The sequence below is a fragment of the Loxodonta africana genome, chromosome 13 (assembly GCF_030014295.1).
Source record: "Loxodonta africana isolate mLoxAfr1 chromosome 13, mLoxAfr1.hap2, whole genome shotgun sequence".
Lineage (NCBI taxonomy): Eukaryota > Metazoa > Chordata > Mammalia > Proboscidea > Elephantidae > Loxodonta > Loxodonta africana.
In genome coordinates this window covers 73,990,393-74,009,019 of record NC_087354.1, presented here as the reverse complement: position 1 = coordinate 74,009,019, position 18,627 = coordinate 73,990,393, and the positions used below count along the sequence as shown (strand labels likewise).

Here is an 18,627-nt window from a genome sequence, read left to right as displayed (position 1 = left end):
TGACAAGACAAAGCTTTTCCCTAATGCTTAAGTAATAGAGTGGAAAATAGTTGACAAAATAGGAAAAGGCTGATTTTGATTATACATACAATCTCTTCTCTTAAGAACAAAATGTGTTTTAGCAGGCTTGAATCATTCCTTACAGGGCTGGGAAGTTATTATTTACCTAGTTGGTTATTTAATCGGTTAGCTTTAAAATTACCGGTTTTATATGTGCATATTATAAAAATTCAAGCAGCATACAAAAAAGAATATATGACTTAGATCTCACTATCCAAAAATAACCAGTGTTCATATATGCTGAGCATCAATTCAGAAATCTGTCTATACAAATGCATAATTGGATGGAGGAATGGATGGAGGAACGAAAACAATCTTATAAGAATGGAATCATGTATTTCTTATAAGAATAAAAAATGTTAAATTTAATTTTACATGAATTTAATAGATGATATGTGAAAATACAGGAAAAGCTGAAATTCATAGAATTTTCCTCAGTGAAATTCATAGAACTTTCCTCAATGGCATATTCATTTTAAGCTATTTCTCTAAGGATAAGAAAAAAGATCATGGAAACCACTAAAAGGATGTTTTTCTAATTATATTTTTCGATTTTAGACAGTATAAATTGGAAGATTTTAGCATGAAAGGTTAAATGACCAGCGTGCTTATACTTCCTCCCACCTCTCCTCACACCACCTCCGGGTTTCTTTGATACTTTATTTTGTTTACTTAGCAAAGATGTATATATTTACACAATGTTCTGCAACCAAACTTCTTAGTTGCTGTTGTTGTTTAATCTTGATTTTGTATTTAAATTGATTTAATGCTCACCAACGGTTATTTCACCATTCCTATATTCTTTATTTTGATTAATCTCTTTGTGGGATGAATTTCTTCATTACAATGATACACAATAATAACAGCAGCTTACATGAATATAGCGTTTACTATGGGCAAGGCATTGTTTCAAGCACTGTGAGTACATATATACACGCACACATGCGTGTATGTGTGTATTAATTGAATCCACACAACCCAATGAAATAGGGATAATTATCATTCCCACTTTACAGAGGAGAGACTAAGGCACAAAAAGGTTAGTTACATAACTTGCTTAAATTAAGCTAGAAAGTGGCAAAGCTGGGATTCAAGCCCAGGCAGTCAGGCCCATAAAGGCTTTCTTCAAGAAGGATTTTTTGGTGCTATGTTCCCTGAGCTCTGTTATGATTGAGAATGCTCTCCTTTTTGCCTTTAAACATTAATGACAATTCGACTGGATAAAAATATTCTCTACGAAAGACAAGAACCATGATCTTATTAATTGATGCAGAAAAGGCATTTGACAAAGTCCAACACCCATTCATAATAAAAACTCTCCGCAAAATAAGGATAGAAGGAAAATTCCTAAACATTATAAAGGGCATTTATACAAAGCCAATGGCCAACATCACCCTCAACGGAAAGAGTCTGAAAGCATTCCCCTTGAAATCGGGAACCAGACGAGTATGCCATTTATCACCATTTTTATTCAACATTATGCTGGAGGTCCTAGCCAGAGCAATTAGGTGAGAAAAAGAAAGGCACCCAGAATGGTAAGGAAGAAGTAGAAGTATCTCTGTTTGCAGATGACATGATCTTATATACAGACAACCCTAAGGAATCCTCAAGAAAACTACTGAAACTAATAGAAGAGTTCAGCAGAGTATCAGGATACAAGATAAACATACAAAAATCAGTAGAATTCTTCTACACCAACAAAGAGAACGTCAAAGAGGAAACCACCAAATCGATACCATTTACTGTAGCCCCCAAGAAGATAAAATACTTAGGAATAAATCTAACCAGAGACATAAAAGACCTATACAAAGAAATCTACAAGGCTCTACTGCAAGAAACCAAAAGAGATCTACATAAGTGGAAAAACATACCTTGATCATGGATAGGAAGACTCAACACTGTAAAAATGCCTATTCTACCAAAAGCCATGTGTAGATACAATGCAATTCTGATCCAAATTCCAACAACATTTTTGAACGTGATAGAGAAAAAAATCACCAACTTCATATGGAAAGGAAAGAGGCCTCGGAAAAGTAAAGCATTACTGAAAAAGAAGAACAAAGTGGGAAGCCTCACACTACCTGATTTAGTGAATACCCTAATTAGATAGTAGACAAGAACTATTTTAGGTGAAGGGAAGAGAACACACAATACAGGAGAGGTCAGCACAACTGGACAAAATGAAAAGCAAAGAAGTTCCCTGAATAAACCAAATGCTTTGAAGGTCAGAGTAGCAGGGGTGGGGGTCTGGAGACCATGGTTTCAGAGGACACCTAGGTCAATTGGCATAATAAAATCTATTAAGATAACATTCTGCATCCCACTTTGGTGAGTGGCATCTGGGGTCTTAAACCCTAGTAAGCAGCCATCTACAATGCATCAATTGGTCTCAACCCACCTGGAGCAAAGGAGAATGAAGAACACCAAAGATGCAAGGTAATATTGAGTCCAAGAGACAGAAAGGGCCACATAAATCAGAGACTACATCAGCCTGAGACCAGAAGAACTAGATGGTGACCAGCTACAACCAACGACTCCCCTGACAAGGAACACAACAGAGACTCCCTGATGGAACAGGAGAGCAGTGGGATGCTGTTGCTGTTATTAGGTGCCATCGAGTCAGTTCCAACTCATAGCGACCATATGTGCAGCAGAACAAAACACTACCTGGTCCTGTGCCATTCTTACAATCATTGTTATGCTTGAACTCATTGTTGCAGTCACTGTGTCAATCCACCTCGTTGAGGGTCTTCCACTCTTCCACTGACCCTGTACTTTGCCAAGCATGATCTCCTTCTCCAGGGACTGATCCCTCCTGACAACATTTCCAAAGTACGTAAGATGCAGTTTTGCCATCCTTGCTTCTAAGGAGCATTCTGGTTGCACTTCTTCCAAGACAGATTTGTTCGTTCTTTTGGTAGTCTTGGTATATTCAGTATTCTTCGCCAACGCCACAATTCAAAGGCATCAGTTCTTCTTCGGTCTTCTGTATTCATTGTCCAGCTTTCACATGCATATAATGTGATTGAAAATACCATGGCTTGGGTCAGACGCACCTTAGTCTTCACGGTGACATCTTTGCTTTTCAATGCTTTAACAGGTTTTTTGCAGCAGATTTACCCAATGCAATGTGTCTTTTGTTTTCTTGACAGCTGCTTCAATGGCTGTTGATTGCAGATCCAAGTAAAATGAAATCCTTGACAACTTCAACCTTTTCTCCATTTCTCATGATGTTGCTCATTGATCGAGTTGTGAGGATTTTTGTTTTCTTTATGTTGAGGTGCAATCCATACTGAAGGCTGTGGTTTTTGATCTTCATTAGTAAGTGCTTCAAGTCCTTTTCACTTTCGGCAAGCAAAGTTGTGTCATCTGCATAACGCAGGTTGTTAATGAACCTTCCTCCAATCCTGATGCCCCGTTCTTCTTCATATAGCCCAGCTTCTTGGATTATTTGCTCAGCGTACAGATTGAATAGGCATGGTGAAAAGATACAACCCTGACACATGCATTTCCTGACTTTAAACCAACCAGTATCCCCTTGTTCTGTCCTCACAACTGCCTCTTGATCTATGTAAAGGCTCCTCATGAGCACACTTAAGTGTTCTGGAATTCCCATTCTTCGCAATTTTATCCATAATTTGTTATGATCCACACAGTCAAATGCCTTTGCATAGTCAATAAAACACAGGTAAACACCCTTCTGGTATTCTCTGCTTTCAGCCAGGATCCGTCTGACATCAGCAATGATATCCCTGGTTCCACATCCTCTTCTGAAACCGGTCCGAATTTCTGGTAGTCCACTATCGATATTATACTGCTGCAGCCATTTTTGAAGAAGGACCTGGCAGTCTACTTCTGAAAAGCATTAGCCAATGAAAACCTTACAAATAGCAGTGGGATGCAGACCTCAAATTCTCATAAAAAGACCAGACTTAATGGTCTGAGACTGGAGGGACGCCGGAGGTCATGGTCCCCAGAGCGTCTGTTAGCCCAAGACAGAAACCATTCCCAAAGCCAACTCTTAAGACAGGTATTGGACTGGACTATGGGATTTTATGGGATAGAAAATGATACTGGTGAGGAGTGAGCTTCTTGGCTCAAGTAGATACGTGAGACAATGTGGGCAGCTCCTGTATGAATGGGAGAGGAGAAGGCAGAAGCTGGCTGAATGGACAGGGGGAATAGGGGGTGGAGAGGAGTGTGCTGTCTCATTGTGGGAGAGCAACTAGGCAAGGTATATATAAATTTTTGTATGAAAGACTGACTTGATTTGTAAACTTTCACTTGAAGCACAGTAAAAAAAAAAATTCTAGTTCACAGTTCTTTTTGTATATAGATATTGCCCCACTGTTTTCTGAAGTTGAGAGTTAATGGGGAGAAATCTGCAGTCCCCTTGCTTTTTATTTCCCCCTTTTGGTTTTTCTGCTGATGTCTGAAGAATTCTTTCTCATTGAGATTAGTTTAATCATTATATGGCTCAATGTTATTCATGCTGTATCAATTTTTCCTGGTATACAGTGTGATCTTTCAAACTACAGATTCAATTCTTCCTTTACTTCAGGAAAACTTTTTTTGTATTATGTTTTCTAACATTTTTCTGTTTCATTTGTTGGGTTCTTAGCTCCAGGAATATCAAATATCTTATAATAAATTGTTTTTGAGCTCCTTAACTATTAATGTCTATTTTTTCCTTCTACTTTAGCTGTGATTGTTTTGTCTTTCTTTGCCATTTATGACTTTTTAGCTATGTCTACTCTCCCTTTCCATTTCTAATAGTTAGAATTTGATTTTGTTCCTTTAGTTCTTCAATACCCCCCTTTCATCTCATTTTGTTGTATTTATCATCTTAGTTTGATCTGTTTTATTTAATATATGTTCTTTCTAAATTCTCATATAGCATAATGCACTTGCAAGAAATCTACTTGCTATCATGTGTGTGTGGTAAATATGTATGTATCTGCTTGCTATTTTGATTTTGTGTTCTTCCAGGCAGGATTTTTCACGTGTATTTTTAACATGCATTTTCTTCTTTAGTGTATTTGTACAGCGGCTATGCCATTTCTTTTTATCTTATTCATGTCTAATATAGGCAATTCTGTCTGATCATCTATTACTCAGGTAGGACATGGTGTGGGTGCATCTTCCTTGACATCCTCCCTGCTTTATGTAAGACCTTCTATCTTCTCCACTCTCAGCTGCAGTTTGAGGGCTAGGTGTTATTTTCAATCCCCTTTTCTGTAGCCTCATGGTGTGGAGAGGTTAGTTCAGCTGAGTTCTGCCAGAATGTAGTCCTTGCTAGGAGCCCAAAGTTTCACTTCTTTCTGAGATATAACTAAATACCTTTTGACTGGAGCCCAGTTCATCTAACCAAGAGTTCGGACTGTTCCTGCAGCTCACATTGGCCTGGATGCCATTCCTGCCTCTGACAAATCCCCAGAGTCAAGCATTGAGGCTTCTTCTCTCAAGGACTTTTCCTGGAACTTTCCCAGAATTGCTTATTTACCCCATCTAAGTTGGCTTCTCTGGAACTTAGAGAGCATTAGTGAGAATACTCAGAATTTCATTAATTGGCCATCTTTCCTCTGCTCTGCTGGGAAGTGAACAAGGGAGGTGGGTAAGTGAGGTTAAGAACCCTGCTCTGCTTCTTTTTGTGGTTGCCACTTCTTGATACTTACAGCATAAAGCTGATCCTCTTTCCTTGTTTGTTTGGTGCTGGGAATCCATCTCTCTGTCTCCATCACCACCTCTCTTGAGTGTGCATTTATTTTCTAAATGCTTTATCAGGTATTAGGGAAAAGGGATTCTGTGGTTGCTACTACATTCTGTCATTTCTGTTGGGATTTTTAAAACAGAAGAAAACTTCTGCCCAGTTCACTTTTTAATTAATTTGTTGTTAATATTATCAGACTAACACACCCTGGTCCCTTATTATCTCAGCATTTCCCATACTGGTTGCTCTGCTAGCCTGCATAGAATCACTTGTCATTCCTTATGTATTCGTTTGTTGGATGAATTAATAAATGTTCTTTGAGCACTTGTTTCATGCCAGATTCTGACTAGGCATTGAGGATAGAGCAATGAGGAAGGCAGAGTCCCTGCCCTCAAGTGGCTTACTGGAAAATAGAAGAGACAGACATTGTATTACTTTCCTATTATAATCACAAATTTAGTGGCTTAAACAATGCAAATTTATTATCTTATTGTCTTTAGGTTAGAAAGCCAACATGGGTCTTACTGTGCTAAAATCAAGGCGCCGGCCAGGCTGCATTCCCCGCTGCAGACTCTAGGAAAGAATCCATTACCTCACCTTTCCCAGCTTCTAGAAGTTGCCAGAATGCTTCTTGGAAGCAAGGACGGTGAGGCTGCATCTCACACATTTTGGACATGTTTTCAGGAGGGATCAGTCCCTGGAGAAGGACATCATGCTTTGTAAAGTACAGGATCAATGAAAAAAGAGGAAGATCCTCAACAAGATGGATTGACACAATGACTGCAACAGTGGGCTCAAGCTAGCAACATTTGTGAGGATGGTGCAGGACTGGGCAGTATTTCATTCTGTTGTGTATAGGGTCACTACGAGTCAGAACCGACTGGTCGGTACCTAACCACAACAACAGAGGTTGCTGCCTTCCTTGGCTTGTGCCCCACTTCCTTGATGTTCAAAGCCAGCAACGTAGCTTCTCTATGACCTCATTTCCATAGTCACATCTCTTTCTCTGACCACAACCAGGTAAAGTTCTCCTCTTTGAAGAATTCCTGTGATTAGGGTAGACTCATCCAGATAATCTAGGATAATCTCATTTCAAAGTCCTTCACTTAATCACATCTACAAAGTCTCTTTGCCATGTAAGGTAACATGTTCTGGAGTATGTTCTGGTATACTGCATTAAAGTTTCCAGAGATTAAGGCATGGACATCTTTGGGGGAGCATTATTCTGCCTACCACAGAAATGTAAATAAATAATAACAGTAGCCAACACTTAGTGTGTCATGTATCTCTCTGACAGTTTACTTGAATTAACTCATTTAGTCTCCACAATATTTCTATGAGAGCGGAACTATTACTACCTCCTTTTGTAACTGAGAAGGCTGAAGTGCAGAAAGGTAAAATGACTTGTCTAAGGTCTCACAACTGTTAAGCAGCAGAGTATGGGTTTTAACCCAGCGATCTAGCTCCAGAGCCTGTCCTCTTAACACCTTCCTTGTGAAAATGCTATAATTAACGTAAGTACAAAGTGTAGGACCAGAGAAAGGACTCAGGTGGAGTGGGGAGGGAAGGAGGCCTTTGTGTCCGGTGAGGAGAAAAAAGATGAGCAGTTCAGCAGGTGAAAAGGCAAGGAAGGGCCCACAGAAGTGAGAGGATGGCATGTGGGCTTTGGGATGTGTCTTAGTCATCTAGTGCTGCTATAACAGAAATACCGTAAGTTGATACCTTTAACAAAGAGAAGTCTGTTTCCTCACAGTAAAGTAGGCTAAACTCCAAATTCAGGGCATTATATCCAGGGGAAGGCTTTGTCTCTCTATCGGCCTTCTCATCAATCTTTCCCCGGGCTAGGAGCTTCTCTGTGCAGGTACCCCGGGTTCAAAGTGCTCCCAGCACTGCTTTCTTGGTGGTATAGGTTTCCCCGTCTCTGCTCAATTCTCTCTTTTATATCTCAAGAGATTTCCTCAAGACACAATCCAATCTTGTAGATTGAGTCATGTCTTGCTGACACCATTGACGCCCATTCTCTCTTATTAACATCAAAGAGGCAGGACTTATAACACATAGGAAAATCACTCAACACCAGGAATCGTGGCCCAGCCAAACAGATACACACATTTTGGTTGGGGACATAATTCAACCCATGAAAGGATGTGAAATGGTGTAAGATGTATGGAACACAGTGGGCAGTGGAGGGTAGGGCAGTGGGGAGAGTGAAGGGACACTAGTGAAGAGGCCAGTCTTCACCACCACTGTGTATTTAACAAGCCACAGACCTCACGCCTGTGACCATGAAAAAACCAAAAACCAAACCCACTGCCATTGAGTTGATGCTGACTCATAGGGACCCTATAGGACAGAGTAGAGCTGCCCCATTGAGTTTCCAAGGAGCGCCTGGTGGATTCAAACTGCTGAGCTCTTGGTTAGCAGCTGTAGCTCTTAACTGCTACGCCACCAGGGTTTCCGTGACCATGAAAAGGAAGAGCATATAAAGCTTCCCAGGCTTGTTTCTGTACCTGTGCCCTTCCTTTCTGGTTTTGTCCAGGCCCAGGCCCTTGTCTTCAGTGAGCCATGCTCCTGCCTTTTGGATCTGGAGTTTGAATCTGGATTCTGACCTTGGCCCCGAGTGCCTCCTAAGGACTTGGGCTCAGGCTCGGCCCTGTGGGTCTTTGGGTCCCTGGTGGGAGCCAAAACCTTAGTTTGGGCCTGAGGTCCAAATAGTGGGATATCCTCCCTCGCTAGTGCTCAATCAAATGTGATGGGATGGAGGGGCCACTCAGACTGAAGGCAGATGCCTGAATAGGAAAGACCATCCTACAGGGCAGGGGTTCCCACAAACTTCGTTTAGGGGGACCTTCTCATAATGTTAAAAGTTTGTGAATTCAGGCATGACATTTGTTGTTGTCTTTGCATCTAGTCGTTGACTGAGAAGGCACACATGACAAAAAGTTACATTAAATATTGATATTCATGTAATGAATTTACTTCTTCTTGGTCAGTATATCCACACATTTAAAATAAGAGAGATCTTATCTGCAGTCCTGAACTCTATAAGGCACTGAAACAACTTGTGTTATAACTTTGTGGCATGCTATTTTGGGGGCAAAACCTGTCCTGAACTGACATAGAGCTATTTACAGCCTTTCTTCATCCCATTAGTAATGAACATCCCAAAATTTAGCTCCAGAGATATTAATGTGTTTGATTAGGGTACTGCCCTAGACTCTGCTGAGAATGTTTCTGACATATAGGATATACATCTCATTTCCTTTCTGAAACCTGAAATACCTGGATTCCAAAACACACTTGTCCCCAGAGCTTTGAAATAAGTGATTGTGGACCTGTAGGAGATATACATGTAAGAGACATCATCTATTTGGTTGATGATCGGTGCTTAGTGTATTATGGCTCCATCGCCACCTTGCAGTTAAGTCTCCTCAGGTGCACACGAAGCGTTCTTGGCCTACTCTGCAGTTCTACCTAGGGTCTTTTGTCCTAATTTAAGGTATCTGAGCTCTTAATCTAGGAACTACCTTTTCTCCTGGAGGCTAGTTCTCTTCTGTTTAAAATAAATACTGCATGACTCCAGTGTATTTAAAGAAAACATTTCAATATAATAGGAAGCTAACATGATACCACTACAGAACAGCATAAAAAGGCTTGTAAGCACCAGGTGGAATTATAGAGAAAAGTAAACCAATGCATATTGTGCCCTACTGCATGCTTTGATGGAAACTACAGTCACACTCCCCACCTTGGGAAACTGTCTTAGATCCTCTAGAGCAACGCAGATCGTATAGAGCAGCGCAGAGCAGAAAAGTTCCAACTTTGAAGGACAGAGATTCTAGATTCTAATCCTGTCTCTGCCCTATCATGCTGGGTAAGAGCTCACGAGTTGCTTTATCTCTCTGGGACTCAGTTTCTTCATCTACGAAAGGAAGTGGATTTGATTGACTCTGAAATGTTAGATCTTATGATTCTAAGGGGAAACCTTGGTGGTGTAGTGGTTAAGTGTACGGCTGCTAACCAAAGGCTCGGCAGTTCCAATCTGCCAGGCGCTCCTTGGAAACTCTATGGGGCAGTTCTGCTCTGTCCCATGGGGTCCCTAGGAGTCGGAATTGACTCGACGGCAGTGGGTATGATTCTAAGGAATGCACTTTTGGGGGAAAGATGTGCATTCCAGAACCTCACCTTTAACCCATGTCAGCTGCTGTAGAATGAATTGCATATTTTATACAGATAAAATTTAATATACGTACTGACAAAGAAAGCATGCTCATTTATAGGCACTTTATAACTTATAAATAAGCAAAGGGATCAACAACTTATCAAATGTTCGTCTGAGGTCAGTGAGTGGACCACTCTTTCCTGTCTCTCCGGGTACTGTCTGTGAAAGAGTCAGCCCAATTCAGGCTGACCCCAATGATGAATTCATTAATTCAGTACTTATTATGCATTGGGTGCCATGCCAAGGAGAGGAAAGGGAGAGGCAGCTATCTAGCTCTCCTGCCATACTGGTATCTGCGGCCCCTCCTGGGTCTGAAGGTAATGGGAGGAGTTGTTGATTGGCATGTCGGTTGAATCCCATCCTTTTTTATGTGTCACAATTAATTAAGGTATCATATTGATGGTGGGAAGCTGGAGATTATTCCGGAAGCAGGATTTGTTTGTTTTTTCCGAGCAGAATACTGATTTTAAACCTCTACTCTGTTGGAATCGACTCGATGGCACTGGGTTCTGGGTTTTATCTGAACATAAAGCCCTGGTGGCGCAGCAGTTAAGAGCTCAGCTGCTAACCAAAAACTGGGCAGTTCGAATCCACCAGCTGCTCCTTGGAAACCTTATGGGGCAGTTCCACTCTGCTCTACAGGGTCACTAAGAGTCGGAATTGACTCGACGGCAACAGGTTTGGTTTTTGGTTTTATCTGAACATAGACAACATCACATTTAAGTTGCTTCTGCATAAAGAGATGGGCATCACTCAGGGGCTATAGCATTAACCACCAGACCCAACTGGGCACACACCTGCCAGCAAGCTCAGAGCCTCTCAGCAAGCCAGGGGCTGGCCAGGGTCTTCCTGGCACCGTGTGTGCCCTGCTTAGAAGGAGACAACGCTGGGGGCCCCAAACACGATTCAGGACAAACGCTGGCTCCCTCAGCACCCACTTGATGGACACCAAGTGGGGTGCGGCACTGGTTCACCGCATCTGGCCGGTAAGCCTCCCTGTGGGGCTCACATATTCAGACAAGCAGATGGTGGGTAAGGCAGGCTGAGTTGCAGGGGCGTGCGTCTCTCTCTGCTCTCTGAACCTTGTCATTGCTGGCAAATGGGGACATGGATGTGCATTTGGGAATGTGTGCCTGATGAGAAGCAGCACTACCTGCCAAGGCCCAAAGCTTGGAGCCCTGCGGCTGCCTGCCTACTTCCCCTTGCACTGCTCTGCCATCCCCGGTTGCTGTTGGTGTTGTTGTTGGCTATTGTCAAGGAGGCCCTGACTCATGGTGGCCCCATGCACAACAGAACAAAATGCTCTGCATCCTCCTGGCCCTCACTCCTCCCCGACACAGGGCCCAACACGCAGATATCCAACTAGGTGGATAAGGGTGTGGTGAGAACCAGAGACAAGTCAAAAGAAGCCTTCTCATGATCAGTTGCAGATCCAACGATTGTGATCCATAGAGGTTTCCACTGGCTAATTTTCAGAAGTAGATTGCCAGTGTTTCTTCCTTGTCCGTCTTAGTCTGGAAGCTCTGCTGGAAGTTCCTCAGCATTATAGCAACGTGCAAGCCTCCACTGAGAGACAGGTGGTGGCTGAACAAGAGGTGTATTGGCTGGGAATCGAACCCAGGTCTCCCGCATGGGAGGTGGGAATTCTACCGCTGAACCACCGCTGTCTCTTTCGGACGTCCCAGGTAGATGGATAGTATTGCTGGCTCCCAATACCAGCCCTTTCTGTTAAAAATTGGTTACTGAAAGCTGTGCAAAAATTAGCCACAATGGTCCAGGACTGAGTGGATTTGAAATACAGGAAGAGCACATATCCAAAAGCTGGCTGTTAGGCTTGCTAAGAAGCACTCTCAGTGCTCACTTCCCGGCCCCGCTTCATTTCTGCTCCTTGGGGGTCAGCAAGGGCAGCACAATAGGTCTGCTCTGTAGAATGCTCGTCTTTGCGGTCTTGTGAACCCTCCACCTGTTACTGTCACCCAAACTTTGCAACCTCAACCTCCCTTCCTGGTTTTGTGTTTTCCGCTGGTTTAAGGGTGCCTTCTCCCTCAGATGGAGTCCCTAGGTGGTGCAAACTGTTAAAACACTCAAGTGCTAATCAAAAGGTTGGAGGTTGGAGTCTATGCAGAAGTGCCTCGAAAGAAAGGCCTGGAGATCTAATTTCAAAAATTAAGCCATTGAAAACCCTGTAGAGCACAGCTCTACTCTGACACACGAGGTCGCCATGAGTCAGAGTCAATTCCACAGCATCTGGTTTTTTTCTTAGATTTCCAGCATTCTCTTTTTGTTCCCTTTTCTCCTTTTCTCAAGGCACTTGAGAACTCATTCACTTACTGTAAGATTGTGATAACTTGACATTTCTTCTAAGGAAGATTTACAATTTAAAAGAGACCATTAAAAAGAAAAAAAAAAAAAAACCTATTGCCATCAAGTGGATTCCAACTGATAGCAACCCTATAGGACAAAGTAGAACTGCCCCACAGGATTTCCAAGGAGCAGCTGGTGGATTTGAATTGCTGACCTTTATGGTTAGTAGCTGTAGTTGTTAACCACTACGACCAAGGGAGGAAGGAAACGGCTTCCCTCTAGGGAATAAACTATAGAAGGTGGCATTGGAACCTCCAGAGATGGGCCAAAGGGAAATGACTTTTAGTCTGGAGATGCCATGTCTTAAATCACACCACAGAGACTTGTTTCCTTATGCATAAGAGCGCTACTTATTCATCGGCACAGTGAGGTTCAACAGTGAGCAAAGCCTAAGGTTACTTCCATTCTGAGTCCAAGCCCATGACTGGGTCCCTGTACCCGAACTGCAGTCACCTGTGGAGGCAGCTCCAGGGCCTAAGGACAGAAGGTCCTGGACTTGCCTCTTCTCTCTCCCAGACCTTCTCTTCCACTGATTACTGGTTAGGAAAGAGCAGCTGCACTTCAGCCTTCCACCTTGGCTACTGATGGCAAAGCGGTTAAAGTGATCGACTGCTAACCAAAAGGTCGGTGGTTCGAAACCACCAGCGGCTCTGTGAGAGAAAGATGTGGCAGTCTGCCTTGATAGAGCTTTAAAAAAAAACAGCCTTGGAAATTCCATGGGGTCACTATGAGGTGGAATCAACTTGACAACAGTGGGGTTTTTGGCTACTCTATCTAGCTCCTTCCCTGGGTTTTTTTTTTAGCTCCTTCCCTGCACTGGGCAGCAGTAAAGAGGGAGTGACAGGCCGGTTGGAAGAATGAGTGGGATGGTTGTAGCAAGAAAAAGAAAGAGATACCAATGGTGACAGTCTACAAATATCATCCATCAGGACCCTCCCTCACACCCAAGCTGGTGAACTGGGTGGATAAGGGTGTGGCAAGAACAGGAGATAAAAGGGTGTTCTCTGGCCCCCCAGGGTAATACAGGCAACATGCAGAAGGGGCATGTTGTGCTCAGTAGCAGGCACTGCTGTTTGGTGGTTTTTCTTTGACCGTTGTTATTCTTGTCTGCCATCAAGTTGGCCCCCGAATCATGGCGGCCCCGTGCAGAACGCAGCACAACATTGCCGAGTCCTGCCCCATCCCCATGATCACTCGTGGATCAGACCATCGTGATGCATAGGGGTTTCGCTGGCTGATTTTCAGAAGTAGATCACCAGGCCTTTCTTCCTAGTCTTAGCCTATGAAGCTCTGCATCATAGCAAAACACAAGTCACCACTGACAGACAGTGGCTTGGGAATTGGACCTGGGTCTCCTGCCTGGGAGGGCAGAGTGCTACCACTGAATCACCACTGACTGCCCTTTTCTCCAGCTGTTGTCGTTGTGTGCCGTCCAGTCAATTATAACTCATAGCGATCTGTGGGACAAAGTAGAAGTGCCCCCACAGCGTTTCCTAGGCTGTAATCTCTATGGAAGGAGATCACCAGGTCTTCTCTCTCAAAAAGTCGCTGGGTGGGTTTGAACTGCCAACCTTTCAGTTAGCAGATGGGCACTTAACCATAAGGGCTCCTTTTTCTTGACTAGAGACAGCTAAATTTACAATTAATTAAGACAGAGAAGGCCACATTGAACGTTCCACACGTCAGTGGGCTAATGGCTCCTGAGTACTCACACTGTATTCCATGCGGGGCCAGACACAGGGGAGATCTGGCCTTATCATCAGGTAGCTGACATCCTGTGTCTGTGTGGTGGCCTCCAATCATCCAGCTTGTTACAGAAAAAGCAAGGTCATTCTCCTCACCCAGGGTGCCTCAGGGGCTGAGCTCAACGAGGAGCTGAGGGGAGGGGTGGGCAGAGCCCTCCTGCAGGCTGTGAAGAGAGTAAAGGGCAGGCTTCCTTGTGGTGTTTCTGCTGGTTTATTTTCTGCAGGATTTTTCTCTCCTCTGTCAGCTACTCTCTTTGTTAAAGGAAGTTATTTTCTGTGCTGAATTTATTGGCCATGCCAAGAATTTATTTTCTCCAAAGGCGTTGTCATAGATGTCTACTCTTCTATCCTGGGGTATAAAGAGATCTGAAATGGACAAAAATGGAAGAAATTAAAAAACCCAAGAGGGAAGGCATCAGGATGGTGCAAAACGTAGGTTCTGTCTGCATGAGACCTTCCCCACTGCTGGAGCAGGTCTTCAACAGAGAATGAGAAATCAATTTCCAGCAGAAAACCTTGTGAGTGAAGCTCTCGTTTATGGGTACATCTTTTTAAAAAATCTTCTTCCTCTCTCTTTGCAGAATGGATTCAGCCATTTGTGGGAAAATCTAAGCCATGTGCACATCAAGGAGGCAAATTTGGGCTTTGTGCAACTCTACCTACTGATTCAGTGAACCTTTTTATGCCTGGTCCTGCAGATATGGAGATAAATACTATGGCTTATCTCATGGGCTTGACGGTCTGATGAAAGTGGCTGAAGGAAAATCTATCATATCCAATCCATAGTTAAATCCAAAAAGTAGCTCCAGAAATAACTGTCCATTTCTCTCTTTTGGCATCATCATTCCCATCAAAGCCAACACCATCTCTTGTTTAGACTACAATAATAGCCTCCTACAGTACATTGAAGAAAGCCGGTGGAGTAGTGATTAAGAGCTACAGCTACTAATCAAAAGGTCGGTAGTTTGAATCCACCAGGTGCTCCTTGGAAACTCTACAGGGCAGTTCTACCCTGTCCTATAGGGTTGCTATGACTCAGAATCAACTTGATGGCAATGGGTCATGGGTTTACAGTACATTGAAGGAGCACTGGTGGCACATTGGTTAAAGCAATTGGCTAATTGAACTAATCAATAGTTTACTGGTTCAAAATCACCATCAGCTCTGTGGGAGTAAGATGTGGCAGTCTGCTACCATAGAGATTTACAGCCTTGGAAACCCTATGGGGTCACTATGAGTCAGAATTGATGACAGTGGGTTTCGCTTTTTTAGTTTTATGGTACACTGTTTTACAGCCCACCAAATATTACATTTTCCTTCCACATAGTGGCCCTCCCTTCTCTCTTGAACTCAGGAGTGGGATTGACTTGGCCATATGACTTGATCTGGCCAATAAAATACAGGCAGAAGTGACAGGTGACACTTCTAGGCAGAGATTTTAAGAGCCAATACATGGTTTGCCATGTTCCTTTCCTGTTATAGTGATCATCAGTGTTCAGCACGGTGGTTGCTACGTCACCCTAGATCCTGGAGTGAGCAGATGTGGAGTAGAGCCCCCAGCTGGCCTGCAATGGATACATAGCATGAGTGAGAAATAATTGTTCCTTCATGATACAAGCCACAAAGATTTGGGGGTTGTTTTTTTACTGCAGCAATACCTAGCCCATCCTGACTGACATACCTCCTGAATTGTTTCCCTGATTCTACCTTGCTCCACCTTAATCAAATCTTCAAATAACGGCCAAAATCTCTTTCGAAAATAAGTTACACAGCAACAAAGAATACAATCAATGTCGCTGAATTGTACATGTGGAAACTGTTGAATTGGTGAAGGTTTTCCGTATATTTTTGCCATAATAAAATAAGTAAATCAAACTTGCTAGAAGTCTTTTAGTGGGTTTCCATGACAGTGGGAATGAAATCTAAGCCCCCTAACATGGTTCCATCTGTTCCAGGCCTGGCCTTTTCTCTATGCTCCTTTTATATCACCAGTTGCTCCCCACCCTCCCACACATGTGCCCCAGTTACACAGGCTTCCTTTCCACGTTCATGAAAACCTAGACCCCTTTGTCATCCCTGGGCCTCTCCACACACTGCTTTCATTAACTGAAGCTCTCTGTCACCTTTTCTAACATGGCTGGTTCCTTCTCTTCTGGTTTCAGCTTCAATGTCGCCTCCCAAAGACGTTTGCTCCGTTTGGCCAATTAAGATTAAGTACCCCTGTTCTTCTTGTCGTTAACATCATATTCTTTTAATTCATATCTCTTATTTTGGTCTTTAATTACATATTTGTTTACTTTTATACTGTTCCTGTCTCTCCACTGAGATATAAACTCCATGAACTCAGGGCCCATGCCTGTTTTGCTCACAATGGCATATTCAGCATCTCACACAGTGTCTGTCACAGACATGTTTGTTGAATGAATGAATACACAAAGTAACTACTTTTACAAAATTATAATTAAACTGGTAGTTGTAGGAAGCCCTGCAACAAGGAGTATATATGAGAGATGCCTTCAAAGAGAAAGAAATATTTAAGAAGGCATAGGTGTGAACTAGAGAGGGTCTGGAATGGCAGAGAAGGTCTAATTTCAGGTTAAGACATAAGGCTGGTTCCAATATGAATCCAGAGTTTCAAGTCACAGTGAAAGAAGTCTAGAGTACAAATCAAAATCTCACGAAACCATCACTACACAGAATCTCCAAGAGCCAGTCAGCCACCCCTTCCCTCTCCCACCTCTCCATGCCAGCAGGGAACGTGCCATTCCATAGGTGTATAGGCAGGTACACTGTTAAAAGGGTGTATTGATTTAATTTTGCCTGTTTGTCTGGTTTTTGCTGGCATACTCTCTAATAGAATTTTGAGAGGCTAATGTGCAACTTCACTCATTTTCAAGTTAATATTTAAATTTTTATTATAAGTTTAAATAGTTGCAAAGGATATAATTTTGGCATATTATAAATATTGACATTTTTTAAAGAAAATAATAAAATCACTCTTTTATATCTAATTAAATGAAAATCCTACATTTGATACCCACCATTTTAAAAAAGTACATGAAAGTGATCTTTTACAGTTGGAAGTTTCATGGTATTCTTTTTTCTCCTTGAACTCCTAATTTCATTCCATTTGGCCCACAGAACTTTATAGTAATATAAACTTCTCCACAATAAAATATCAATACATTATAAATCGTGATAAATAACTATTAAACATTAAAGTAAAATTTTATTTAAAATGAATCTCTAATGGATAGATGAGGCTCCCTCCCCACCCCCTGCCAAATAGTTCAGGAGCCTATGGAAGATGACCTTTTGCCAGAATAAGACAGGCTTCAGCAACAATTCTGTTTCTTCTTTTTTTTAAATTGTGATTTAGGTGAAAGTTTACAGAGCAAGTTAGTTTCTCGTTCAAAAATGTATACACAAATTGTTTCATGGCATTGGCTGCAATCCCACATGGTGTCAGCATTTTCCCCCTTTCCCTTTCCACCCTGGGTTCTCAGGGTCCATAAAAATTGTGATTAGACGCCACGAAGTAATTGGCGATGCCTTAACCCTACTCATGTTGTAAGGCCCAGGGGTCTCTCTGTCCTTGTCAAGGGGAATGCTAACCTTCCCTCCTTTCATACAAAGCAGCAATTCTGTTTCTACTTACTGTGTTTTAAAACGTAATCACTGAACTTCCTTGCTCACATAAATACCTAGATAGGCTAGAAGGCAGGTAGGTATGTTTTAATAAAACCATTCAATTTTTTTTTTTTAACTCTCTCTGATTTTTACACCAAAAATAACAAAATGATCTATCATCACAAATTATTTTTAATGCCTGAGGCCTGACAACTCAAAAAACCCGCTGTCATCAAGTCTATTCCAACTCCTACCACCGTGTAGGACAGAGTAGAACTGCTCCATAGAATTTCCAAGGGGTACCTGGTGGATTCAAACTGCCAACTTTTCGGTTAGCGATCAGAGCTCTCAACCACTATGCCACCAGACTTTACTGAATGTTAATGTAAGCAAAGAATTGAAACCCACCTAACTTGCAAGCAAATTTGTTACACAGTCATTAGACTCATCTACTTTCTTAAGGTATGCCAAAGTATACCAGTCTTTACCAAGACTTATCAAATGGCTATCATTTATACCTCTTAGTCTCCCACTTATAGGTACCTTGTTTAACTTGATACACTCATAGATGGTTGAAATTATTGCTAATTTCATTAGACCTTTTCCAATATAATATTTTTATATTAACTGCTTTAATATGATCACATGCTTTAAATACAGTTGAATACAACTTTGGAGTTACACATTAAACTTGCTCATTACTGGAAAATGTCTGCCATATAAACAATCCTTAGTGTCAAACCAATCAGCTAAATCAGGCTTATTTTCTGTCCAAACATATCTGACTTCATTTATTAATCCAAATAAATGTGTTAAGACATGTTCATATGACAACCTAATACAGATAGGCAAGATAATACTCCAAGCCTTGCCATGAAATAAGGCCTTGCCCTCAC

At 42.2% G+C, this 18,627-nt stretch overlaps 1 non-coding gene across 1 annotated transcript; it reads right to left on the bottom strand.

The window, feature by feature from the left end:
• Nucleotides 1-17,613: 17,613 nt before the first annotated feature.
• On the bottom strand, nucleotides 17,614-17,738 carry LOC111752678 (U6atac minor spliceosomal RNA). The gene has a single exon (XR_002787558.1). It is a non-coding gene; the product is annotated as a U6atac minor spliceosomal RNA (small nuclear RNA).
• Nucleotides 17,739-18,627: the final 889 nt, after the last annotated feature.